This window comes from Psammomys obesus, unplaced genomic scaffold (genome assembly GCF_907164565.1).
Source record: "Psammomys obesus unplaced genomic scaffold, mPsaObe1.curated_primary_1811, whole genome shotgun sequence".
NCBI lineage: Eukaryota > Metazoa > Chordata > Mammalia > Rodentia > Muridae > Psammomys > Psammomys obesus.
In genome coordinates, this window is record NW_026593286.1 from 5,831,610 (window position 1) to 5,859,290 (window position 27,681).

At 46.6% G+C, this 27,681-nt stretch overlaps 1 protein-coding gene across 1 annotated transcript in view; it reads right to left on the bottom strand.

The window, feature by feature from the left end:
* Positions 1–27,681, bottom strand: part of Inpp5d (inositol polyphosphate-5-phosphatase D) — a 104,185-nt gene that overhangs the window by 60,104 nt on the left and 16,400 nt on the right. The gene's annotated exons all lie outside the window — the stretch shown is intronic.

The following is a 27,681-nucleotide window of genomic DNA, read 5'->3' on the forward strand; positions in this document are numbered from 1 at the left end:
AGTTTAAGTTCCTGTCTCTTTATTTGTTTCTTTGTTTTTTCCTTCCTTCTCTTCTTTCTTGTTTGTTTGATTTTTCAGGACACAGTTTTTCTGTGTAGCCCTGGCTGTCCTGTACCACTCTGTACACCAGGCTGGCCTCAAGCTCAGAGATCTGCCTGTCTCTGCTGGGGTTAAATGCCTGTGCCATCACTGCCTGGCTGCCACTTTCACGTCCCCATTACAAATGGCTGTAACATGAAATTGTGAGGAAAAAAATAATAAACCTTTTATTTTTAAGTTGCTTTTTGTTATTACAGCAATAGGAAATAAAACTAGGATAGAAACCTTCTGTAAGGTTGGGGTTAGGAATACAGAGAAACAGTGAGGAGTGCAGTACGGTGTGCCCCCTTTCCTACCAACATCCAAAGGTGATGCTTTCCCAGTTACTTTAAAATGTAAAATGTGATCAAGAAAGTTGACATTGACATTAGTTAGAGTCCTAGCAAAAAGCCAATGCCATCTAAAACTAGAGTTTTGGGAGAATTTGGTAGGTAGGGGAGTAGAGCCCCAGAGCCAATTGCAGAGGGAAGCAGTTTGCCTCAACCCTGGAAAACCCCCAGTCAAAGGATGGTCCTGGAACTCAGAGAGAGCACCCACAGGGCCTCCCAGCGAGGGAGCCAGGGCCATAGGTCCTCCACTCTCACTCTGCACCTTTACTATCTTCCCTTCACCCTCTTGCTGCCTAGTTGGGGCTCTCACTGACCAAACCCAATGGGAACCCAGGGGAGTGAATGGACCTGAGTGGAAACAAAAGATTCTCAGTGTGTAAGTTCCTGACATGAGAACAGCACCTGTGTGACATGTGAGACATGGGGCTCAGATAAAGAAGGGCCGGAACATGGTTCCCTGCCAGGGGAGGGAGTGTGGCCCTGGATTCTTAATGCCCAGACTGCCAGCTTTTGTTCCTCATTCTGTAGCTATGGCCTTCCTTAAAAGATGCATCAAGTCATTTTGAAATAGAGAAGGAATCCCAAAGGTCTCATGTTAGCTGTGCTGCTAACACAATTCTGAGCTGTTTATTGAGGTACCCTCACTCTGTCCCTCAGGAAGGTGAGACCCATGGGCCATGAAATTTCTGCTCCATGGTGACTCTCCCCTTCTGTTTGGTAGGGATGAATCCCTTCTCTAGAAAATGCAGCAGGCAGTTTGATTTAGAAAAAAAAATTAAGTTGAGGACATCTGTATTGTTATAATGGTGTTGGGCACAGCACACCTTGAGGGACTGGTACCATTCACCGGGCTTCATTCTCAGCCCTAGCCTTTTAACTGAGCTATCCCAGGCTTGAGGCAGACCTCTCTTTGGGATTTCCTTAATCATCATGCTGGATGTGAATTTATGTCCAGAATCAAAAGTTTACATGCAAGAAAATAAGGTAAGGATTAGTTCTGTTTGCAAAACAGAATGTAGTATATTTCCTTGCCCCCAATTAATTAATATGTCTATAGAGAGTATCCAGAGACAGCATTTTTATAAGGCCTTGTAAAGGCAGCAACACAAAGAGCCCAGCTTGGAATGCACAGCTCACTCTGCCTCGGGGATATAATTTCGGTGCCTACTTCCCCCACAAGTTCAGAAGAGGCTTGAGAAACCCAGCCTTATAGCTCAAGCCTTTTTTTACAGGGGAAACTGATGAGATTCATAACAGCAGGCCCACCACTGTTCTGGGATACATTTACCTCATACAACAGACCTTGGCCTTGAAGAAAGTGGAGGGAAGCAGAGGCAAATGGACTGTCCAGCTGGACTTTGCATGGAGAAATCCTGTTCTCTCTCCTTGCCACTACCAAGTACTGATTTCCTGAAAGGTATGAAGTCAGGCACAAAGGCTCTGGGTGCAAAGGGCTATCCCTCAAACTGGGGGTAGGGAGGGTGTCAGGAAGAGGAGGGCACTTGTGTCTTTAAGACAAAGGGCAGCTGAAGGACAGCTGGTGTTCAGACTGCTTGTTGCTTTTCCTGGTCCTAGGGATGACCGAAAACACCCTCCAGGGGGAGGGGGAGCAGGACAGAGAGGTCAGAACCCTAGACAAGCTGAAACTTCCCAGGGGATAATTTTAATGTCAGCACCGTCTGCCATCTCTAAATGCAGAACCGAAATAAGTCTGGGCACAGGGGAGGAAGTCTGCCAGCTGCCGAGCAGGAAGTGTGGTGCTCTGGGTGGTCACCGCTGAAGGTTTGGGCAGCTTTCATTTTAGATTGTAAAGAATATCCAGAGCTGGACGGCAGGCCTGCAATGCCAGCACTTGGGAGTCAGAGGCTGGTGGGGGGATCAAGAATTCAAGGCCATCCTTGGCTACAGAGGCAGTGTGAGGGCCGCCTACCCGGTTACCGTGGAAATTTTATACATGGTACATGTGACGTGGAGAACCCAAACCAAACAAAAAGCTCTGCATGATCTCACTACATCAAGGCACTCATTTCAGGTCTGAGAAGAAAGTCGGAAGACAGGGCTCAGGTGGGGAGCTGAAAATCTGTTCATCTGTTGTGCAGAGGGGTGCCGTTGGTTGCTCTTCCTATTTCTGCTCCTCAGTGAGGACCACAGGTCTGCAGAAGTTGGGAAGATGGTGATGGAGGGACAGGCATGGGCTAGATCCAGTCCAGGCCTGGGGGTGCTCCACAGATACAACTTATACAGAAGAGCAGAGAGCCATGCTGGCTACGGGAGGGTCAGGGAAGCTTAGAGTTCAGTTGGCCTGACCAGGCCTTTGTGTTCTACTCTGAGCTGCTCAGCACATGCTGGATAGGTCTGCCATTTTCCTGTTCGGCTATCACCGCAGTTAGGACCCCCCCCCCCCCGAATCTCTCCTCATCACACCTAGCTCTCTCCTATCTCTGCAGTTATCAGGATTCTGTTGTCTCATCACCTACTCTGCTTCAACCAAACGTCTTCCTGAGGATTACAGACCCAATATGGGTAAAGAAAGGGAAGAGAAAGCATGTTTTATTTTGTTTTGTTTTGGCCTCTGGGGTTTTGGCAGCATCTTTTTTTTTTTTTTTTTTTTTTTTCTTAAAAGAGTGATTTGAACCTTCTGGGAGCGTTTAAGAGCTAGGGTTGTGTATACATGTAGTATAACTGGATTGATGTTTTAGTTTTTATTTATTGATTGATCTAAGCTCTCACAATGTAGCTCAGACTTGGTGTCATCATCCACCTGCCTCGGCCTCCTGTGTGTTGATTCCAGGTGCAAACCACCACAGCTGGCCAGGTTGACATCACTCTGGCTGCAGTGTGGAGCAAGAGTGGATGCTGTGGAAGGAAGGAGAGAGGAGCCGGATGGGGTGCTGGTACAGCTAGAATGCTAATACACCAAGGAGGCGTGGCCAGCTAGAGAGACCCAGGGGCCTGGGAAAAGGGGGAGGCTGGGCTTGGGATAGTTTTAGAGGGTGTTGTAGACTCAGAAATCTGTGCTCAGTTACAAAGCTGAGAATGCTTTTTCTATAAGATATCCCAGTAGAAGATAGCTCATTCTCTCCCTCTCTGTGTCTGAGATAGGATTTTACTCCAGAGCTCAGGCTGGACTGACTGACATTCACCATTAGCTCAGGTTGGTCTGGAACTTGAGATCCTCCTGCTTCAGCCTCCCAAGTACTGGGGTTATAGGCATGACCCATCATGCCCTGCTCCTTTCCCTCTGTTTATTAACACATTTTCATTGTTTCATTGCCTTTGAAGAAGCTAGGGCCAGCTTCTGAGCTGGGATCATGAAGATGGCCAGGATGCAGAAGGATACAGAGATGGATAGACTGAAGACACAGTGGAGACTGAGATAAGGAGGTATCCAGAGCCTGAGAAGCCATTGGAGATGGCCAGGACAAGGGGACAGCAGAACAGGGGACAGGTTCCATACCTGCTAGGAAACAAGGAGAACATAAGCCAGGCTGGGGAAGGACCTGCAGAGCAATTCTGTAGTCTTCTATTGGAATGGAAAGTAGCCATGTGAATTGTGAGTACACACACACACACACACACACACACACACACACACACACACACTTCTTGGTTCTGTCTGCTGAGAGGGCTCCGAAGGGATGACACACTAACAGCAGTGACCACGCTTATTGTTCAAATCTTGGGCATTGAACACCTTTCCCCATTAGAAAGACCCAGAGGCCCTTTCCTTCAGCTAATAGGCTACAATCCAGGGCTGGGAAGGCACAGCAGAACCTGATAGCTATAGCTCTAGAGCAGTGGTTCTCCAGCTGTGGGTCATGACCCCTCTGGCAAACCTTGATCTCCAAAATTATTTACATTATTATTCATAACAGTAGCAAATTACAATTATGAATGGTTGGGGGTCATCACAACAAGGAACTATATTAAGGGGTGGAGGCATTAGGAAGGTGCGAACCAGAACTAGGGAGTAAAGTCATGCTTTGAAAATGAAGACAATTTGTCAAAAAAAAAAAAAAAAGGCCAGGAACCAACTGGAAGGACAGTGGGAGAAGCTAGCACAACCTGAACATCAAAATGAATAATGAAAACAGTTAAAAAAAAAAAAAAAAGAAAATAGTTATAGTTCACTGAGTAAAATCTGAATTCGTGAGTCTATCCTTGTATAAATAAACCAGAAGGGAAAGCTCTTCCCATGGTCAGTTAATAACTATCAAACAAATGACAGGGAGAGGCACTCAGCATTTTGTCAGCCATCGTAGTAATAATCGATTCAGATGATCTTCACCAGTAGATGCTAAAAGTAGGGGCAGAGGGCTTAAGGGATGAGATATTTAGAAAGTCTCAGACTCTTTCCACAAAACAGTTGTGTGTGTTTGTGAGTGTGTGTATATAATTTTCTAGCTGTATTTTTTTTTCACTGTTAGGGATCGAATTCAAACCCTTGAGTATGTTAGGCAAGCAATCGCCCCCTGAGGTATACCCTTAGCTTAGTTATCTTTTGTCTGTTTTGAGGCAGGGTCTCATTATTTAGCCCAAGCTGGACTCACATGAGTGCTTTCCTTGCCACAGCTTCTGAGTGTTGGGATTCCAAGCTGTGTCATTCTGCCTTACCTCAGTTTTCTCTTTTATTCATTATTGTAGACAGGGATTCATGGAATCAACACTGGCCTCAAACTTACTGTGATGCCTGGGATGACCATGAATTCCTGAATCTGGGGATATGGCTCTATGGTAGCCTAACGTGTGAGACTCTGGTTTCAATACTAAGCAGAAAGAAAGGGAGGGAGGGAGAGAAGGAGAAAGGTAAAGAGGGAGAGACAGAGAAAACAAAGACACAAAGTAATACATACAGTAATTTTGCAAAGGGAAAACTTTGCATACTCATAGGGCAAAGGGACTCAGGCATCTCCTTGAGGGGGAGTATTGAGCACAGCACCATTTTTGAGTAGTCCTGCTGGAAATGCAGGACTAGACCCAGTAATGGGGAAGGCCTTGAAGAATTCAAATCAAGAGGCAGCCTACAAAACTACTAGCTAGTTCTGAGAAAAAAAAAAGTATCACGAAAGAAGGAACAATACAACAGCATATCTAGCTTTAGAGCATTAAAGGGTTAAGGCAGGTCCATGTCATTTGTGACTCTGGATTGAACACTGGTCCAGGAGGAAAATTACTTTATATATGTAAATTATAGTTTTCATAAATGCACAAGTAGGATATTTTTATATGGCTGCTAAGACTGTTGGAGGGATTTGAATGGAGCTATGGGATTGGATGGTAGATCTGTGTTAACGTCCTGATTTTGATAGCTGATGTGACTATGAAGAAGAGAGAGATAATAGGGCACTGTCAGACTCTTGCTCTCCAATAATTAAACAGCGGTGGTAATATGAGAGAGAATGATAAGCTCATGAGATGTTAAAATGCTCCACGGGGAAGATGAGAGAGGATAATGCAATTCTTTAAACTGTTCTTTAACATTTTCTAAGTCAAATTACTTTCAAAATAAGTTATTGAGAGAAAGAGAGAGAGAGAGAGAGAAAAAAACCAGGCTGGAACTGGTCTATGTCGTAGTTGGTTACATGAAAACATTTCTGAGCGTAACATGGTTATAAAAAGCATTCTTAGAGGCAGTTTATGTAACTTAGATCATTTCTCTGGTACGAGCACGTGCAGGCCTGCGCTCACATGCACACACGTGTTTGTGCAGGGAAGGGTTTTCAAAGAGATCTTCTCTAAAGTGTCAAATTTAAAAGGATCATATAAAACCATTCCAGGCTTACATAGTTTTAGAGGTTTTGTATAAAATCCGCAGCTGTCTTGGGTCATCCACAGTGCTCAGATAACTGTAATAATTCGGATACATTAAGGGTATAAAAGCAGTCACAGAGCGTCTGGTAGTCCTGGGTCCATGGACGGAGGTGAGGGGGTGATGACAGCCCCAGGAAGCTTCCACTGAGTGCAGGCTGTTGTCTCACCTGTGGTGCTATCAGGGTTGCCTGGGGCGGGGCAGCACCCCCTTTATATGGCACAGGCCTTGGGCTAGGGCTAGGAGAATCAAGGTGGCATGGTGGAGTTGGGCTCCTGCCAACATCCCATCACCCAGGAGCATGGTAGACCTTGCTTTGTGAGTGGGACAGGAGGTGATCTGGCTGGAAGAAACCAGGCAGGAGGATGGGAGTCGATTGGACCCTACTCTCTTCCCTCCCTGGACCTATGGGCTTGATTTATCTCAAATGAGTGATAGCTGAACATAGATGGTATGGAACCCTTATGCTGAGCAGCAAGCTGTCCCCTCTCTCCATGAAGAGCCCGGCAAACTGGTGAGCAGGTGGCTTTGGCACCTGACATAGAGCCTTGAGCTAAGAAAGGGACTTTGGTATCTTCCTGGTACAGTAGGGTGATAAAGGTGGTCTTGTCCGTGGGAGCTGATGTGGGGCGGGATGCATAGGTATTTCAGAACTCTCCCAGGGAACTTTGGAATAAGGCCACCCTGGCAGTCAGGCTACAGGGAGCCTAAACCACTGTATCTCATATAGATGGTTGGCTTTGTGGGTTTGTAGGACTCAGGCCACAGACTGAGCTGTGGTTGGCACATGCATGGATGTAGGGCATGGCAGCAGATGGGTGGATATGGATCCAGAGGAAACACATTCCTCACCTTCCCTCACTTTGGAGCAGTGAGGGAAGGTGAGTCCCTAGCTACCAGGACAGACATTAAGCTCTTGGTGGCATGGACATACAGCAAGTAAGGAGAGTGTCCTCTGAGGGGTCTCCTGGACAGCATCCCAGTGCTAACTACCGTACTTCATCCAGCCTTTTGGTCACATGCCTTTGGAAAGACTATGACTCAGTGTGGGCTCTGCCCCCAGGCCTAGCCAGCAGTGTCTGCCCTGATGTCTCAGTTCATCTCACTGTCCCTGATTCTCAGAACCAACGTTCCTATCTCTCAGACCTGCAATTCCTAATCTCTCAGGCAGACCCCTTCCCTCTGCTCTACAGAGTCATCTTCCAGCCGTCCTGTCCCTACTCTGCATCCTCCCACTGAGGGTGCCAAGACACATTCTATGATGGCATCTGGGTAGGCTCCAGTTTTATCTCGCATGAGCTGTGATCTGCTCTGAGAGGTGAGATCATTGGAGCTCTCATTCTCCTGGATCTGTGTTGTGGAGTAAGTCCCCAGCTTTTCCTTCAGTATTTGAGCAGCTAAGGTAAACTCATATCAAAGGAGCTTCAGGGCTTGGGGATGATGGGAAAGTGACATCCCTGGCTGATTGGAATGTGACATCCCAACTCTAAATGCTACCTCTAAGCTCTCTGGTATTGCCACAGGATGGAAGAAGGCAATGGTGGCAATGCCATCATCAGCATATGGCTTAAGGATTTGGACAGAGGAACCCTCTCCTGGTACCTCAGGATCACAACGAAATGCAGGGACAAGATGCAGTCTTTTGTCATCGGAGTCATAGCAGACAAGTAGACACTGTGCCTCATACCTCCATCCCAGCAAAGTCGTGAGTTAGCTATGGAAGCCACCTCTGCACTTTCTCCAAGGCTAGTATTAGCAAGACAGCTATGGCTGAACAGACTTTTCCAATTGTGGAAATATGACTCCATACTTTCATCCCCCAAATTTGCAATACTTGATACTATAGTGTGAGAGACCTACTTCTTTGCACCATTAGTGTGACTTGGCCTTGTGTCTTGCCTTAGCCAATTTAACATGGGAAAATGTACCAATTCTAAGCAGAGATCATTGTGGGTCTCGCCTTGATACCTCTGGAGCCTACGATCGTTTATGAGAAGAGATAGCCATCACCTGAGCCAAGAACATATGAGAAGCAGGCCAGGGTCCGACCAGCTTTGAGGGGTCAAACTTGACTCAGAAGAGCCCATCTACATCAGCCTGTGATAGCCAGACTGCTCAAGCCAGGGGAGGAAAAAAAAAAATCAATGTTCATTATAAGCATAAAGACTTTGTTTTTTTGGAGGGGGTTGGGGAACATATCACTTTTAATTCTAGCATAAAAGTTAAAGTGGGGCTTTGAGTGGTTTGCCCATGAGACAGTACATTGCATGCAGAGTCTTGAAAAGGTTATGTACAAATATAAACAACAGGTGAGTACCTGAGAGATTGAGCATCTGCTCCAATGTTACTCAGTTCATTTTATCACCAGGGCTGTCGCTAGGGATAAATCCCAAATGTACGCACATTCAATCCAGCTCCACAGGGCTCACTGTCCTTCCATCTCATCCTTTGGGCAGGTCTTTTGTCCCCTCTGGGTCCTCTCTTGTGGTCCCCAGACCTCATCATGGCGCTCTCCACTCTCCAAACCTTCCATGTTTGCAGTGGTTGCCCATGGAAGCTTCCATCCAGGATGCACTGTGCACATCCCCCTTTCACATCAGAGGTGGGCTAGAGCAGAGCAAGCCAGAAGACTGCTCACCTGCTGAAAATGACCTCTGACCAACACACAGCTGGGTTTGGCCCTGGGCATCAATAGATACCATAAGCCATTAAAAAACAACAAACCAAGTCAGAGGCAGAAGCTCTGAGGATCTAATGTTAACAGAGGGTTGTTATGGTTTAAATTTGCAATGTTCCCATGGATTGAGTGCTTACTTCCAGGCCAAAGCATTGTTTTTAGAAAGTTGTAGAAATTTATAAGGTGGGAACTAGCTTGCAGAAATCTTTGAGGTCTGGACCTGCTCCTGGTTCTGGTCCCTTTGATCCTACCTGGGGGCTATTCTCCACTTTCACTGCCTGGGACCTATTCTGTCTGGGACCTATTCTGAACTCCATGTATAGGACATAATTTCCTGGTATATAATATGTACAGAGAAGCTCCCCTCCTTTTCTCCATGCCTGTGCTGTATAAGGAACCCTCTGAGGGTAGGATGGGCAGCCATTTGGGAGCACAACCAGGGTATAATCCAGGTAAACACAATATAAGCAGACCCCATGCTATAGCAGCATCACGTCTGGCCTGTGTGCAGCACAGGGCTCATATTGGGCCACCTCTGTGGGTCATGGTCACTGGTTAGTATGTGGAGGTACCCTGAGTGAGTTTTGCCAGAAGAGTAGACAGGTGAGGTTGATCAAGGCACCCATGGATGTGCCACCAGCAGGAAGCAAGGATCGGACAGGTACTCAGCAACCTGGAAAAATCTTACAGGGTCATCGAGATGGCCTAGAAGGTAAAGGCAAGACTGACAACCTGAGTTTGCTCTCTGTGACCCAAAAGGCAGGAAAGAACCAGCTCCCACAGGTTGTTTTATGACCCTCATATATATGCTGTGGTAATGCTCATGTGAACACATGCACAAAGATTCTTGGGTGAAAAAAAAAAAAAAACAAACAGAATGAGATCTAGGCTATCACTTGAGCCAAAGATGTGTGCACACAAAGAACATTTGATAAGAACTATGCAAATAAGACACTCCATAAATGGCTGCTTACGGAAGGGAGAGTCCAGCTCTCTGAAGCTCACTGCTAGTTAGAAACCAATGTAAGCTACCATAGTAAGTTCAAGGCAAGCTTGGGTTGCAGAACGAGACCCTGTCAAATAAGTAGATACATATTTAGAAGCAAGAATAAGTAACATCGGGAAAAGTGTAAAATCTGAAACTCGATGTGAGGGAGGTAGGCAGTGTAAGATGCTAGAGAGAGGCGGTGACTGACTGTGGCACAGGGAGAATTTACCCCTTGAAGAAGTTCCCGTTTAGTTCCAATTATAGACTGTGGGAAACACAGACCCAGAGTTGCTAGAATTTACAAATGTCAAATGTCAAGAGAAAGTAAAACTCCATGTTTTCAGATCAAGTCTCAGATTTCTTCAGTGTGCACAACTGATTAAAAAAAAAAAGCATTATTACCAGCTACAAATCTAAGGCTCCACCATTGTAGTTAATCTTTGTTGCCACCTTAATAGGACTTAGAATTCCTAAGTAGACACACTTCTTAACATGCCTATCAGGGAATTTCCAGAGAAGATTAAAAGAGGAGAGTTACCATCTAAATGTAGGTGGTATTCCTCATGAGGTGAGGTCTAGACTCAATAAAGTAAATAGATAGATAGATAGATAGATAGATAGATAGATAGATAGATAGATAGATAGATAAAAGAAGAGAAGGCCGGCTGAACACCAGAATCCATCTCTTTCAGCTTCCTGACTATAGATGCAATAAGCCAAGTCAGTCTATGCTCTGACTATTGTGCTTCCCCACCACAATGGACCATATCTCCTCAAATCATGAGCCCAAAAAACCTCCCTTAAGTTGCTTCTTATTAGGGCATTTTGTCATTCGAGTGTGGTACTTAGCATTTTCAGATCACCTGTCTCCTCTTCCATGAGGAGGATTGTAGGACCTGCTTGGCCAAGAGTTTAAGTTAGTGGCTGCTGTAAGCCTAAGGCAAGAGTCATCATCACGGTGTGTGTGTGTGTGTGTGTGTGTGTGTGTGTGTGTGTGTGTATGTGTGTATCACCTGCTAAGCACCTCCCACTTTTCAGATTCATAAACGGAAGCTGACAGAAACAGGAAGTTCGATCACACAGTCAAGTCAGTAAAAGAGGCAGGTGGAAAAAAAATGCCCTCCTCAAAGGTGATAAAAAGATGAGAAAATACTGAATTAAAACAACTATGGGTAAGGGTTTGGGGTCCAAAAGGGCTCTAAGTCAGGTGGAAGTGACTGAATTTGTCTGACCCCCATTGAGCTACAGGAGTGTGCTGGGTGTTTTCACGTTAACTTGGCACAAGATTAACGTCATCTGAGAGGAGGGAACTTGAGAAAATGCCTCCATAAGATGGGGCTGTAGGGCATTTTCTCAATGAGTGATTGATGGGGGAGGGCCCAGCCCAATGTGGGTGGTGTTACTCCTGGGCTGGTGGTCCTGTGTGCTAAGAAGGTAGCTGAACAAGCTATGAAGAGCAAGCCAGGCAGCAACACTCCTCCATGGCCTTGGCATCAGTCCTGCCTCCAGATTCCTTACTGTCTGGGTTCCGGTCCAGACTTCCTTCAGGGATGAACTGTGGTGTGGACGTCTAAGTCAAATGAACCCTTTCCTCCCCAACTTGCTTTCGGTCATGGCATTTCACCATATCAATAGAAACCCAAACTAGGACTAGGAGGCTCTGATAAAGATGCCTCAACTCCAGAGGCAGGCCCACCTTGCCAGCTCTTCCAATTTGAATTTATATCACATTATACAGGGTTGTTACCCAGGGTTCCCGATGGCTTAAATCCCAACTCTTCAGGAACCTCAAAAGTTAGTTGTTGAAAGCAGCCATGCTAGCGGGCACCATATTGAGAGTATTAACACCACAGACATTGACAGGTGACTGGGGCATTGTTTTCCTTACTGGAGAATGGCTGTCAGATGCTTGCCACTCCATATGTCATAGGGAGTAACATCAGCCACTTTGTCAACACTTATCTCTCCAGTTCCTATAGACTGGGCCTCTTGTATAGACCTGGTATTTCCTCCTGCATGGCTCCAGTATTAGAAAGAACATAAATTGGAAAGAAAGCACAGTGGTCACAAAAAGGTTAATGACTCTTGGGGCAATGCAGAGGGAAAGCAGCATTCATCAAAGACAAAGATTTTCCCACTTAAAGATGGCAAAGGCCCAGACCAAAACAGGAAGCTTCTAGCCTGCTTTGGTGGGTGGTGGGATTGTCTGAGGCAGAGAGATGCCGGAAAGGGACAAGAACAAAGTGTTCTCTGCTTGGCAAGCTGTCCTGACAGCCGTGGTCCCTCCAGCTCCCCGGCAGGGCACGCCCCAGACCTCCGGGGACCAGACTCTCATTAGGCAGTCAGCAACTCTGATAAACACAGCCCTTAGAGGAACCAGAAGGCACTCCCAAAGCCTCCTGCTGCCCTGAGGAACTGAACAAGGGACAGTCCAACTTGAGACCAGAGGCCACGGCAGGCGATGAGCTGCAGTTTCACCTGCTGCCATGTCACCCAAGCGCCACGCCGGGGAAGGAAGAGAACTCGAAGCAAAAGAGCTGAACTGTGGGGGGAAGGAAGAGCTAAGGGGAAGGGCAGATCGGGGAAGTTGTGACTTTCACAATGGGTGAGATGGCTTACTCTGCAGTTCACAATTCGGCGGGTTATGTGCATCCTGAGTAAGGTTCTAGTCAGTTTGCCAAAGCAGGGTCTATGAGAAAATACAAAATGTGTCTGTGTAGTGGTCTAGGAAGCAGTGGGTGTGTACTGGGCCCCAATCTAGCCAGAGAAACCTGCTGTTGATATTTTATTTTTGATATGTTTGTTTGTTTCCCGGATTATGTTCTTTATTAAATCTTTTAGATTTGTGGTACATCAATTACACACAATAACCAGCTTCATTGTGATGTTTTCACACACACACACAATCCCTCACACTCCCGCTGTACCCTTTCCTTGTGTCTCATGTAGTGTGTGTGTGTGTGTGTGTGTGTGTGTGTGTGTGTGTGTGTGCGCACTGATGAGTTTAATTTGGGCTGTTTATGAGAGCATGGATGAGAGGTTATTTACAGGAGCACGGGCATCTTACCAGCGGCTACACCACAGAAGAAACTGTCTCTCCATCCCTCCGTATTGTTAACTGCATATAGACTTCAGTGGGTGGTGGGACCTTGCAAAGCCCTCCCACTTCCATAACAAGAAGACCCTTTTTGGTATCTGAGGTAGAACAGGCTTGGCGTGAGATGGTAGAGGAGGACCGTGGCATTGAAGGAGAGGAGGTTCCACCTACATTCATCACGAGGTAACGGAAGTCTAAGTGCACCAGAATCTCACATTTTTTTTTTTTCCAAAGAACATCAGATAATCACACGGAAAAATCTCTGAATTTTAGGAAATGTTTTTCATTGGTCCGTAATTAAACAAAAACACGCGTCAGGAAAGCAACAGTGCAAAACCTTGTTGAACACAGCAGCTACCTTCTTGGGATGATCAATGTCATATATGTAGACTTGGGCAAAGCACCTTGTGAGAGTCACTTGTGAGTCGTTGAAGACCACACGGGAAAAAAAATAGGCTCAGTGAGATCCCAAGTCAGCATGGACCTGGCTGTGCTGGGATATGAGCTTACTTAGACATGGCTGCCGCCCCGCTAGGAGGCATCTCTGGCTCGCTGGGTGACAGAGCCAGAAAAAGGCAGAGCCAGAAGGCAGATCCCAGAGACCTGAAGCAATATGCTGATATGGCAATGTGAAGTCTAGGAGAAAACCAAGCTAGAGTTCTGAGTGGAGGTAGGAAAAAGTACACTCAAGGAAAATGGCAGTCTGACAGTAAATACAGTGTGAATAAAGGCACAACACGGCCTTCTGGAAGCTAGCGTTGGTCAAGCTGAGCTTGTAGGAGAGTGCCAAACGGGAGGAAGGGTTTCCTGCAGTGCTGAGCGCCAAAGACCATTTGGGAAGGAGACACCAGGAAAAGGACAACGCGAGTTAGGAGAGGGCATACAGAATGGTGGGCAGAACTCAGAGAGTTTGACCTGAAGGAACATCAAGGGGCAGATGCTTGTTCTCCAAATAACTGAGGACTTTGCATGCTGAGGCAGAAGGAGCTGAGGGAAGGAATGGTCCTAGGAGGCAAATTTCTTTCTTTCTTAAGGAATACATTATGTTATCACCTGAGAGACCCCGTGTTCACTTAGCATTCAGCTTTACCTAAGAGCCCCACAGCAGGCTGTGTATGAGTCTTCTCAGAGGACCTTTGCTGACCCTCATCATGTTTTCCCACCTTCTGGTCCCCTTTGCTATCCTGTGGCACAGTCTGGTTGATGCCTTTCTCCAGGCATGCCTTCTTTTTTTGTTGTTTTTCAAGACAGGGTTTCTCTGTGTTGGCATAGCTGTCCTGGTTCTCACTCTGCAGATCAGGCTGGCCTCAAACTCACAGAGATCCACCTGCCTCTGCCTCCCAAGCGCTGGGATTAAAGGTGTGCGCCACCACCGTCTGGCTCAGGCATGAATTCTTATTCCTGGTCTTGATTTATAGTCTCCTTCTGGAACAGGAATCAGACATGGGCCACAGGAATATCACTGCTACCAATGTGCATTGGTGCCTTATTGCAGGAAGAGATGAACCAAAAAGTGGAAGAAAGGGAGGAATCTAAACCCGGCCTGAGACGAAGTGGGAAATTAGCATTCCGGCTCAGGAACCATGAGTCAGCAGGAGAGGGTGGACTGTTTACTATCTGATGTTGCTGAGTCACTGGGAAGAAGTATTATGGTCCCCATTTTATAGCAAATGTCAAAATAAAGCACTTGACATAGAAACATGATAAAAGTGTTAGAAAATAAAAAAATACTGTTTTCTCTCAATAATTAAGATTGGTGAGTCAGAATCCACATGAAAACATCTGATAAATGAAATGATTTTTTCGTTTTATTTTAGATCTTATGTTGCCTAAGCTGTCTGGAAAACGGCTTTTTTTTTTTTTTAAGCTGAAAATCACCTTGATCTTCTATTTGTCCTGCCTTTACTTCCCAAGTACTGGTATTACAGGTGTGTGTCTGCTCTCATATGGCGCTGAGGGCTGATCACAGGTCTCCAAGTGCACAAAATTGTTCGTTGATCTCCATATATATTCACTGTGGCATTTGTGTACCTACCCACACATAAAACACACACACACACACACACGTGCACACACACACACACACGTGCTCATAAAAACTTTTTAAAAGAAAAAGTAAACCAACAAAATAAAAATTAATTACCAAATATATGTGAAGAACATATATGTTTATGTATATGTATATGTTTTTTTTTTTTTTCAAGGCAAGGTTTCTCTGTGTAGCCCTGGCTGTCCGGGAACTTGCTCTATAGACCAGACTGGCCTGAAACTCAGAGGTCCCCCTGCCTCTGCCTCCCAAGTGCTGGGATTAAAGGTGTATATCACCACTGCCTGGCAAGAACATATTTTTAATCAGAAATTTTTTTAGATTTATTTTTATTTTGTGTGTATAAATGTCTCACCTGCATGCATATAAGTGCACCACATGTGTGCCTTCCTGTTGGGTCCCCTGAAATTGGGGTCAGAGATGATTGTAAGCCACTGTATAGGTGCCAGGAATCAAACCCATGTCCTGTGAAAGAACAACAAGTACTTCTAACTCCTGAGCCATCTCTCCAGCCTGAGAAGATTCTTTAAAGAGAAAAATACTAAAGCTGAGCCTGGGAGGACACACTTGCTATTGCCGCACTGGAGGGAGAGGCAGAAGGATCAGCAGCCAACCTGAGACAAATGAGACCCTATCTCAAACAAACAAACAAACAAACAAACAAACAAACAAACAAACGAAAGCAGGAACATATTGACAAAAAATAAATATGCAAGTTACAAGAAAAGAAATGCAAATGATGAGTATGCATGTGAAAAGGGCTTATTGTTTTTTCTAATAAGGGAAATGCAAAACAACATACCGAGAATGAAAATTTTACCCATTGTTTGAGGAAACTTTCAGACTGTCCAGGACTGAGATGGAGAGGACTTGGTGGGTGCTAAGAGATATCAGGTGGAAGGCTCATTTGATGAGCTTTTAGGAAAAGTGATGTCCAAAGCTACAATAAAAATGAATATTTCTTCAACATAGGTTGGGTTTTTACTAGAGAAAGCTTAAGTGCGTGTGCGTGTGCGTGTGCGTGTGTGTGTGTGTGTGTGTGTGTGTGAAGCGACTGTTCTGTAAGCTGCAGACTATCTCTCCAACAAGGCCCAGCAGTCCCTCAGCCTTCACCTGGCTGAGGAGAGTTCCAGCCAGAGGAGAAGTCTTCTTTCCAGGACGCCAGCAGCTAGTATAACTGTAATCAACAACAACTAATTAATAAAATTCTTAGAATCAACAGATCACCCTGCCAGCCAGTTTTGGCACTGGAGGTTTTAAATATAACATGTGCACACTTTCCCGAGGAGTCAAGTGATGGGTGCTATTGTTGCATTAGTTACTACAGGGGACTGTGGTGGTTTGAATAAAAGTGGTCCCCAGGGGCTCATATATTTGAATGCTTAGTCATTAGGGTGTGGCACTATTTGAAAAGTACTAGAAGGGTTAGGAGGTGGGGCCTCGTTGAAATGGCCGTGGCCTTGTTGGAAGAAGTGTGTCACTAGGAGTGGGCTTTGAGGTTTCAGAAACCCAAGCCAGGCTGGGCCTGGCTTTCTTCCTGCTGCCTGCAGAACCAGACGTAGAACTCTCAACTGCTTCTCCAGCACCACGTCTGCCCACATCCACCATGCTCCCTGCCATAATGGTAATGGGCTAACCCTCTCAAACTGTAGCCAGGCCCCAGTTAAATGCACTTACTTTTATAAGAGTTGCCTTGGTCATGGTGTCCCTTCACAGCCCTAGAACAGCGACTAGGGCAGGGAGTACCTCTCATCTGAAAACCACAAATCTGCAATGCTTCAAGGGCCAAAACTTTCTGAGTAAGCCAGCAGATGCCCCCACGTGGGGAATTCCACATCTGGCAGGTGACAGGTCTCAGTCAAAGTATAGGCACGTTACGAGTACTATAGGAAGTGACACTCAGGCTAGCTGTGTAAGCTCTACAAGAAACCAAAGGATTTTGTTTCACCTGGGTCCAGGCCGCAAGATATCTCTTTATGTATGTGCAGATATTCCAACATCCAGGAAAACAAACAAACAAACAAACAAAAACTCCTAAATTCAAACCACTTCTGCTTCCAAGCTGATTCCTGGGTCACGAGGGCCACTGAAGCTGCTGTGTCTGCTCCTATGGAACAACCCCTGAAACTGCAAAAAGGACTCACGGTGCACTAAAACAACTGTTCAGCTGAGCAGCCCTCTTGCAATTATTCCCAAATTAAACATTTTTAATTATGTATTTCTTTATTTAAATGTGGTGTTACATGGAAGCCAGAGGCTGATGCTGGGATGCCAATAGTTTCTTTATCTTGCTTCTGTACATTTACACACACACACACACACACACACACACACACACACACACACACACACGGGTGCGTGCATGCGCACACAGGTGGGCATGTCTTTGTACACGTGTACATGCATTTCTGTGGAGATTAGAGGTTACCTCGGGTGTCTTCAGGAACACTGTCTGCCTCCTTTGAGACAGGGACCCTCACTGGCCTATGACTCTTCAGTTAGGCCAGGGTAACAGTGCCGAGAGTGTAACCATACTCATTCCACCAAGCACTGTCACACGCTTCCTGGGACTCCAGCTCGGATCCTTGTGCTTTCCAGAGCAAGTCACTGCCCAGCCCCCATCGCCAAGTTGTTGCGGCTCTTTCCTCCAAGCACCTTTAAAGAATGCCTTCGTGGGCCCTCGCCAGGCTTCAACACTGTTTTTAAGGTGTCAAGTACATTACAGATTCTATAGCTGCATCTGAGAGGAATGTGTTCACACCGGTACTTTTCCAGGAAGGGAAACTGGCCTCAGGGTGAGGGGATTTTTACTTGTGTCTCATCTTTTCGATCTGAATGCCCTTATTCCCGCTCTCTGCCTTCCTTAAAGAGAAAGTAGGGACAGCATGTACTGGCTCATAGCAATGCTCAGATTTTAGGCACTGGGATTGTCGTTTGCAGTGGTCCCAAGTGGCACACAGCCTGCATGGGTCCCGCAAGGTGGGGCCCTACTGCTTCCAAATGGAGAAATGGAGCCATTTCTCTCAAGTCACATACATTTCCCCCTTGTTCTTCCTGTGTGCTCATTTTCTTCTTGAGGTCAAGATTATTCCACCCACTCTTCCTTTATCTTAAGGGAATCTACCGAGCTCTGGGCAGACAGTATGGGGGAGGTGTTCCTCAGGACTGGAGATAGCAAGGCCAGGCTGTGTTTCCGGACTGAAGAGTGGGTGAGAAGTTGGGGACAGGAGATGTTTCTGTCAGTCTTCTCCTGCTCCCGTATTTGACATCTGACTTTGAGGAAGCCTTCTCCTAACACATATAGCCAGGGAAATGCATCTCTTTATTATTTACCTTTTCCTTCTCACATAAGTAAAATCTGTCTTTAGATGTACTGTGTGTGTGTGTGTGTGTGTGTGTGTGTGTGTGTGTGTGTGTGTGTAGGGGGAATTAAAGGTGTGGCTCAGTGGTAGAGTACTTGCTTGGGTATGCAAGGCCTTGGGTTGAATTCTTAGCATCACAAAAAAGAAAAAGAAAAAAGAAAGAAAGAAGGAAAAGAAAAGAGGTAGACACACATACGCCTTTAAATCTTCTTCTGTTAAGAATTTAGACACAGCATTTGGGACCACTTGGAAACAGACAACACAGTCGTGGGAACATGAACAATCTCTATTTCCATGTTGCCAGAGCCCAGGACATGGATATTTTTATCCTTAATTATATCCCTGAGTGGCTCTTCCTTCTAGCTTCCTTCTTTACTTTCTGTAACACTCTCAAGTTACTCTGGGAGACAAGAATGACAGCTGGCAGACAAGCAGGTACACTTGGCCCTGGGAGCCAGCCCAGAGAGGAGCTGCCTCAAGGGGTAGCCCAGGGCAGCTGTCTGATTAGCTTTGCAATTGGCCCCAGGTGCTCTACCGCTCTGGCTTCATCCCAGAAGGTTCAAGCTGGACTGGCTGCAGAGAGGTCCTAAAGGCACCAGCTGGGGAATGTTGATGAATACCATTAGGGACAGGGCTTAGAAAATTAGGACACAATAGCTTACTTCCCCTTCTTTAGAGGCTTGTTGTGTGTTCAATCATTTAGCCAATATTTATTTGTTTATATGTGTGTTTATATCTATGTGCATGTTTGTGAGGGAGTGTGTGTGTGTGACACATGCTCCTGTGTGTACATGTGTGTAGAGGCCGGAAGACAATCTTGGGTGTCACATCTCAGGAAATGTTCCTCCTGCTTTTTGAGTCAGTGTCTCTTGTTGGCTTGGCCTTGCTGATTTGGCTAGCCAGGGATTCTCCTGTCTCCACTTCCTCAGCACGGTGTTAAGAGCCTGCACCATCATGCCCTGCAGTTAGCCAATATTTATTGAGTACCTAGATGAGTGCCTGCATTTAGCCAATACTTATTGAATATCTAACGGTGTAGATGGTTTTCTAGCACTTTAGCTAGACAGACAAGTCTCAGTTCGGTTAGATACATCTCTGTTCTCAGGATGGAGATAGATGAGATGCCTGAGTGGATAGATCATGAACGTGGCTGCTGTGGGAGGCAGAATAATGGTTTCCCCACCTGGTTCCATAGGTGGCCATGTCACCAGCTCAGAGCCTGAGAATAAGCTGTCATACAGCATGAGCAAGTTAGGGTTGCTCATGTTCTGCTAATTATTCAGATACCAATTAATCATAACCTCAGGGCAGTGCTGCTGGCCTCATGAACAGAATTGACCACCATTACTGGCTTGAAGGACAGAGGAAAAAGCCATTTTTTTTTCAAGGATTTCAGGGGACCCTAGATACAGGAAAAGACAAAAAAAGGGATTTTTTTTTCTCATGAAGCTTTCAGAAGTGGCACAGCTCTGCTCATACCAACGAAAGCCATATTTGGACCTCTGCTGTCCCAAAATACAAGATAATAAATGTGTACATTATACACTACTAAGTTATAGCAATATTGGCAAACAAATATAGCGTAGATAGTGGTAAGAAATGTTAAGAAAATAGACTAGAGCTGGACATGGTGGTGCATGCCTTTCATCCCAGCACTCAGGGAGGCAGGGGTAGGCAGAGCTCTGTGAGTTCGAGGCCAGCATGGTCTACAAAGTGAATCCAGGACATCAAGGCTACACAGAGAAAGAAACCCTGTCTTGAAAGAAAGGAAGAAAGAAAGAAAGAAAGAAAGAAAGAAAGAAAGAAAAGAAAAGAAAAGAAAAGAAAAGAAAGAAGGAAGAAAGAAGGAAAATAGAATAGGAGTACAAAGACAGAGGCTGTTGGGGAAAACATGGTTTCATATGGGGAGGCTTGGAAAAGAGGCTCTGAGGAGTGACATTGGGGTAGTCAGCCATGGGTGGACCTGGGCGGGGGCATCTCACTGGCCTTTTCCCTAAATTTAGAGTACTATTCCTCTTCCTAGGACTAACTGAAACAGTATGTCCTCAGAGCCTGGCTCCGGCTGAAGCTCAGTAAATGGACTGGATGACCACAGGACCTGATATGATGGACACTAGGTGAAGTCATGGGACCCTCTCTGACCTCTCTGTGTCCTCAGATCTCAGACATGCCTAGTGGTCCAGGTACCATCTTTGATCCTCTCCCCTACATCTCTCTTCCTTGTTCTTCTAAGCAGAGGATTCTATCCCAGGGAGCAGGTGCTGGCAGTATTTCCTAGAGACAGGCTTTAGGGTCGCCCCCCACACTCTGTTCCTGACCAAAATTGGGAACCAGTCAGGACCCCTTGTCCACTCAGTCTTGGATCTCCCTTGGACATTCCAGCTGCCTTTCCCTGGACTCCAGAGATGTTGGCATCTTCCAAATCTCACTACTGCCTTTCTCTCTCCATATATGGTGTCCCCGACCCTGCTCTAAATGTGCTTATGTGACCATCTCTTCCAGTTCTTAAACCTCCGAGACAAAGCAATGCTACAGTGTGTCAGTGCTCCCGAGAAGGACAGGTCCAGAAGTGTGGATGGCATCATCAAGGGAATTAGCACTCAGTATTGCCTAAGACCTGGTGAATGGAGAGCCTGATGGAGAAACTACCTGGGCAGGCCCCAGCAGCCTCAAGCAATGAATGAGGCCATGAGGACCCAGGAGTGAGAAGCTACAGGAAGGAAAGGCGAAAGAGCAAGTGGCAAGAGGGTTAGTAAAGAGAGTGACAGGGCAGTGAAGCACGCTCGTCATAGTATCTCAGTACTGAAATACAGGCCTCCTGGGAGTTACAGCAAGACTGAGTCACTGGGGAGAGAAGCCTTCCTCAGGTGCAGAAGAACTTGACCACTGAGAGAAAAGCATGTACCAGAAGGCGAGTGACTGCAGACAGATCACGGAGACCTGAGTTAAGAACAGTAGGAGCAGGGCAAAACAGATCCTGCCGTCCAGGGGGACCTGCAGCTGCCTGTGTCATCTCGAGGTGCTGCTGAATCCAGCGGTAGCTGCTGGATGCTCTCTGTGGGCTGAGAAGAGCTTCAGAAACTCAAAAATAAATAAGGACACTGTTGAAAAGGCACCTGGCAGGTAGAGGGTGAGGAGGCTGTCGTGTGTGTGTGTGTGTGTGTGTGTGTGTGTGTGTGTGTGTGTAACAGAGGGGAGAGAGGCAGAGAGCAGAGAGAGAGATAATATGTTTATGTGTGTACAGGTGTGCATACATATGAGAGTACATGTGTGTGTAGAAGCCAGAGGCAAATTCTGGGTACCTTCCTCAGTTAGTCTCCATTTTTAAGTTTAATTTTGTGTGTATGGATGTTTTGCCTTCATGTGTCTGTGTACTTTGTAATTTCTATGCTTACAAAGGCCAGAGCTGGTGTTAGATCCCTTGGGCCTAGAATTACAGATGGCTGTGGGTGCTCTTAACTGCTGAGGCGTTTCTCCCAGCCCTTCCACCTTACTTTTTGAGACAGGGTCTCACTGAACCAAGACCTAGACTAGGTGGCCAATGAACTCCAGGATCCATCTATTTCTACCCTTCCCATTCCCCTGCTGGGATTACAGGCATGTGTAGCTGTGCCCTTCTTTTCCGTGGACTCAGGTCTTCATGTTTGTGTGACCAGCACATTACTGAGTGAGGCACCTCCCTGACCCAAGGTAGCTGGGTTCATGAGTGACCTAGAAAAGGCTTCTCTGGAGGAGGTGGTATTTCCTTGGAGGAAAGACTCATCTGTTCAATACAACTCTGAGTGGCACTTGACCTTGAAGGGCAAGGCTGAGATGAGAAATTAAACAGCCCACAGAGAGCCAGAAAATCGAGGTGTCTTTCCAGGGCACAGAGGTGATTGATTTTTGTACTTTTTCTGATTTGAGTGAGAGACATAGGATATTGAGCCCATAGACAAGACATTAGGAGTGTTTGGGTTGGACATAGCCATTCCCGGCAGCACGGTGCTGGCCAGGGATAAGGAGAGAAGTGTCTCAGAGGTTGCACACCATGGCTTGTGGACTTTTGCTGCAGTGAAACTTGGTGCTCAACTTGAAATGTAACTTTCTGTTTTGAGATTCCCCTAGAGCAGATGGAACCTTGTATGTTGGGGCACTTTGAGCTGCAGGTAACAGAGAATCCTGAAATTTCTTAAACTCGACAGATTTCTGTCCCTAACAGGAAGCCCATGGGCAGGCCAGCTTCTAGACTTGTTAGTTCTAGGCAGTGGATCCACTGGCACCATTCAGGACCTGGGGTCATTTTCTGTTTCTGTTCTGCCCTCTACACGAAGACCTCACTCTCCAGTTACCTTTTCTCGTGCAAAACAGCAACAGTGACTTCAGTTATTATATCCTAGCTGGTAGGAAGGGAGAGCTATTTTGTTTTGTACCTGTTTCTCAGAATGCCTTTTATTAGACGCCCCACAGAGCCCTTTCTGTTATATCGCATTGATGGCAATTGCATATTGTTCCCTGGTCTAAGCCCATCAACAGTTAGCTCTGTGCTGTGTGGGACAGGAAAGGATGATGTTTTCAGGAAAAACAAAGCAGATTATAACATTCTGGGATATGGAGAATTAGAATAAGGTGGCTGGGGGGTGCACAGAGGTAAGAGAGGAAAGGATAGCCATTTAGAGGCAGGGATGTCAGGTAGAACGAAGTCTTTTCTCCAAACACCTAGGAATGAATTAGCTTTCCCACAGGCACAAAGAAGAAGGGGGAAGTGAGAGGTTTGTTTGTTTGGTTGGTTCTGAGAGTAGAGGTGGTCCAGAAGGCTAGCAAATGAGGAGAGACTTGGCTTTTCTCAGCAGAACTTGAGAAAAATAAAACAAATGAGCTGGCATAAAAAAAACAGTCAAACATGAAAGATCTTTGACTCAAAGAGAGGGCTGAGTTTGCTCAGGTGGCCGAGCTCAACAGGATCCAGAGTCAGCCATAGGAGGAAAATGACAGAGAGGATGGCAGTGCCCGCCCTCTCCTAGAACCCGCATGAACTTGGCCTGGGGTTGGTGCTTGGGACTCAGCCACAGTGCAGTCTCAAAGACTCCAGGTCTACACTTCTGGGGGTATTGAAGAAAAACTTGGTCCCAGAAATTTTTCCTTTTAAATATGAGCCTACCTACAAGATGTTTTTAGACAATTCAGAGGCTTAGAAAAATAGATCTTGCCATGTTTACAGCAGATGAGAAAATTAAAACAAAATTAGAATGCAGGACCCCAGAATATGGCTGCCATGACACAAAGGGGCCTTCCCGTCCTTACATAGCCGTGCGAGCCCCTGAGCCTGTTCTGTGCCCCTCCTTGTGCAGCCTCAGGAAGTGTGTGTTTGAGCCACATCCTTTGCCCAGAGGCTCACACGGAATCTTTGCTTCACTCAGTGACCACCCAGAACAATAACAGCTGCCACCCGCTTCCTGAACTTCATAACAACAGCTCAACCGTTCACCCTCCTGGGCCAGCTCTCACAACGTGGTTTCGTTCTTTCTCCATAAGCCGCACTGCCCAGAGTAATGCGACAGACGCCACCAGAGACCAGGAACTTGAGTCACGTGTTCTGACCTACCCAGATCTCAGCAGGCTCTGGCCACTGGGGTTTCCTTCTGTCTGAAGGAGTAACCTCAGTGTCTGTAGGAAAGATGGTCTCACAGTCCCTATTCTGAACATGCATGAAAACCCGTGGCACCCAGTTTTCACAGTCCTTATACCAGCCCAGTAGGGACAGGAAGTTCTCAGAGATACTCTTGTGCTGGGCTACTTTCATCGGAAGTGCCAGGCAGCAAGTAAAGCCTAGAGGCCCTCCAGGCCTCACTTCAGGCCCAGTTAGGGGTACTGTTTCTAAAGGCTGTACAGGGCCCTGCAGGCTTCCTCAGACAGAAAGAAGTTGTCAAGACTCTGTGTCCTGTCTCAGACCCTCCCTTGTTTTACTACAAAAGGTAGCACCGGGTAGACAGCTCATTCTGAAGTCAGCAGCCCAAGATGGGTGCCACTTCCCTGAGGGAAGACTCACTTCCTTTGTTGTTTTAGGAAGGACCCAGGACTCACAAGAACTCTGTATCTGGGCATGGGAAGCTGGGGCTTCTTGGGCTGAGCACTCTGCCTGTCTCTGGCCTCACACAGTACCCAGAGGGTATCCACATGAACTTTAATTCAGAAGATTCTCTGGGTCCTGGGACCTACTTTCAAACTGTTTCGCAGTCTCCTGCCATCACTGCAGATCCTTGCTTACAGTGCACAGAGCAGAGGCTGGGGCAGACAGCCTCTCTCGACTCCGTCCCACAGCCCTGATAGAACACCTCCGTATCCACCCTGTGTCACCATCTCTTTGTCCCACACCCACCTCTTTTCCTTTGTTGAAACTGTTCCCACCTCATCCGACTCCTTCCTCTTTCTCACTATCTTTCCCTTTCTCTTATTGTTCCTTTTCCTTGTGTCTTCCCTTGTTCCCTCTTTTTACAGGATTTCCCTCACCATCTCTTTCCTTTTAATTTTCTTTTATTTTTCCATTCTTTTCTCACCTTGCAGACTGATGAAAAAGAGATGGCTGTTTCCCTTCTTACCAAGAATTGGACATGGCTATCTCCCTACTAAGAATGAGGGTAGTAAAGGGAGCAATGTCCTCTGCACAGACCACTCCCTCTAACCATTAACAGAATTGTGACCACAGGAGGGAAAGTATGACATTCTTCTTTCCTGTTTGGTTTCCCAGCAGTCCCTGAATGGCTGCAAAGTCTTGCATCCGTGGGACACACAGCCAAGCGCTATTCATGATTAAATACTACCCAAACAGGTGAGGAAGAGCCCATCTCAGACAGACTACTGCCCGGTCTCCCCTCCATGAGACAGTCTTGGATCCCAGCTTGCCCTAAGTGTTTCAGCACTCATTCATATCTGGAAATATGTTCTGAGCCCTGAGAAAGGAGACTGAGCTTGGAAGCAGGGCTGTGAACCCTAGTATCTACAGGTTCCACACTTCTGGGTGTTAAACAAGAGAATCCAACGAAGCTCTACTGCCATCCTTCCCATCTGACTTTGTAGGTCGTAAGTGATGTGCTGAGAGCAGAGTCCCTGATTTCTGGGGTCATACTCCCCACTGACCAGTGGGCCTGCTGGACCATGAAGTACAGACTGACCTTAGGAAAGAAAGAAGATGGAATGGATGTTTTGACAAGGATCTCCCATAAGAGGAACAAGGGTCATGAAGACCCTTGGTGTTTCACTGTGCAATGTCTTAGCCTAGTTCCTGCTTCTACTGATACCAAGCAGGTTCAGATGTAAGGACTGAGTTATATAGAAACTGTGGCTAAGCTCAGGAACGAACACAGGTTTTTGTTTCAACATGAAAAGAGGAACTGGAGTTAAAATAAGCATCGACCAGTACCAGCACTTCCTGAAGGATGGCTCTGACTTGGCTTCACTGGGCGTGAGATTTGATTTATTCCTTAGTCATGTACTGTCATTTTTTTTTTTTAGCACGTGTGCTGTGTGTTCTTTGTGTGTGTGTTGTTCGGGCCAGGGTCTCGTGTAGTCTGGGCTGACCTCAAACTCACTACGTAGCTGGGGACGACTTTGAACTTTTGATCCCTTTACCTCTGTTCCCCAAGTGCTAAGATCACAGGTATGTGCTCCTATGCCAGGTCTTATGCAGTGCTAGGGAACCGAGCAGTGGGCTACACATGCTAGGCAGGCTCTCTGCCAACTGAGCAACATCGCCCGCCACTAGCAAATGTGTGGGGATTTGTTGCTGTTTTGTTTGCTTGCTTGTTTGTTTTTATAGGAAGAACATCCTTACAGGTGGGGACTTCCCTAGGCCATCTACGTCCATGGCTTCCTGTCCCTTAGTAAGCTGGTACTGGTATTGGTGACTAAGAAGGTCCCAGGTCAAGAGCAAGACTGGAAACAATTTTCTCCGGCAAGGCCACATCTCTTCTGTGAAAACTGCCTGTCCACTGCCCTGGCTGAGGGGGTCATGCAAGTTACTTTCTGTCCCCATCTGTCAGTGGTGGGCGGGTACCTGCTTCCTAACAGCCAAGCAACACAGAGCTCAGTAGCCTGTGAGTGGCCCTGGCAGAAAAAGCTGTTGGTGGCTGAGCCAATCAGATTCCCTCTGGGGACTGGGACTTCAGAACGGTACTGCTGTCAGCAGGGGAAAAGCAAACCCACAGAGAAGAGCTGACTCATGGAGGTAGAACCCAGCCAGGGCCCCATTGCCTCTGGTTCCAAGCCCTAGGCTTCTCTAGTGTTCTTCTGGCCACCAAGGACAGTGGCTCCTTGCACAGTCAACCAGAGTGACCCCCTAAGCCTACTGAAGGTCTGTGGTCATTGACAGGGTCACAGGAAGCCACAGAAGCAAGAGTGCTGAGACAGCGTGGGCACAGACTCCAGACAGGCGGAGTTACGGATTTACAAGCTGTGGGCACAAACCCTCAACGAGAAGCCACAAAGTCACGTCTTTTCCAGTCATACTTAAAGTTTTCATCACTTTGAAGGAATAGAAGAAACCACAAATGGGGATAAAGATCAAAGTCGCCGACTAACTTTTAACTTAACAGAGTTCACTCCTAGCAGGAAGCCACCTGCCAAGGACCACATGCCACCAGGCAAAGTTCACATAGTCCTAGCTTTGGATAAAAAAAGTAGAGACCTGGAGGTGCACTGCTTGCCTAAGCTGCCTCCCCTGAGCCAGCTCTGTTCTCAGGGTGGTGGAACCGCATCTCAGAAAGCATTCAGATGACAAACATCTGCCAAAGCCTTACAATGAGTGCTTGAGTGTATCCACATCTGTCCTGCTGCTTTCCACCGACAAGCTCACAGTGGCCCACATGGGCCTCTCCCATGATGCTTCGTGGGCTCAGACCTGTCCCCTGGAAGGAGGCTTTGCTGCATCTGGATGGAGCCAGTCCCATTCTAGTCTCGTTCCCTGGCCCAAGCCGCTAGTGGAAGTAATTAGAAGTGATTTCTTTTGAATTCTATCAGTAGTCACCCTGCGTGTGAGGCTTTCTTCTATTCATAGCTTCTCTCTTTTCCATGTTTCTGGGGAGTTTTTGCCTGGGAGTTTTGCCTTTTGTCAGGGCAGCTGTGGGTCTACCTCTTTGACCTAAATAATGATTCCTTTCAAATTTTGGAAGTCACCAATGTGCCTTGCCTCTGCCTTCCCATTTCTACTTTCTTTTCAACTAAACCCTGAAGGCTTTGTTCCTTGCTGCTCTGTTGACACGGTGCCTAAATGCTTGCCCTTCTTACTGCACTGCTCAG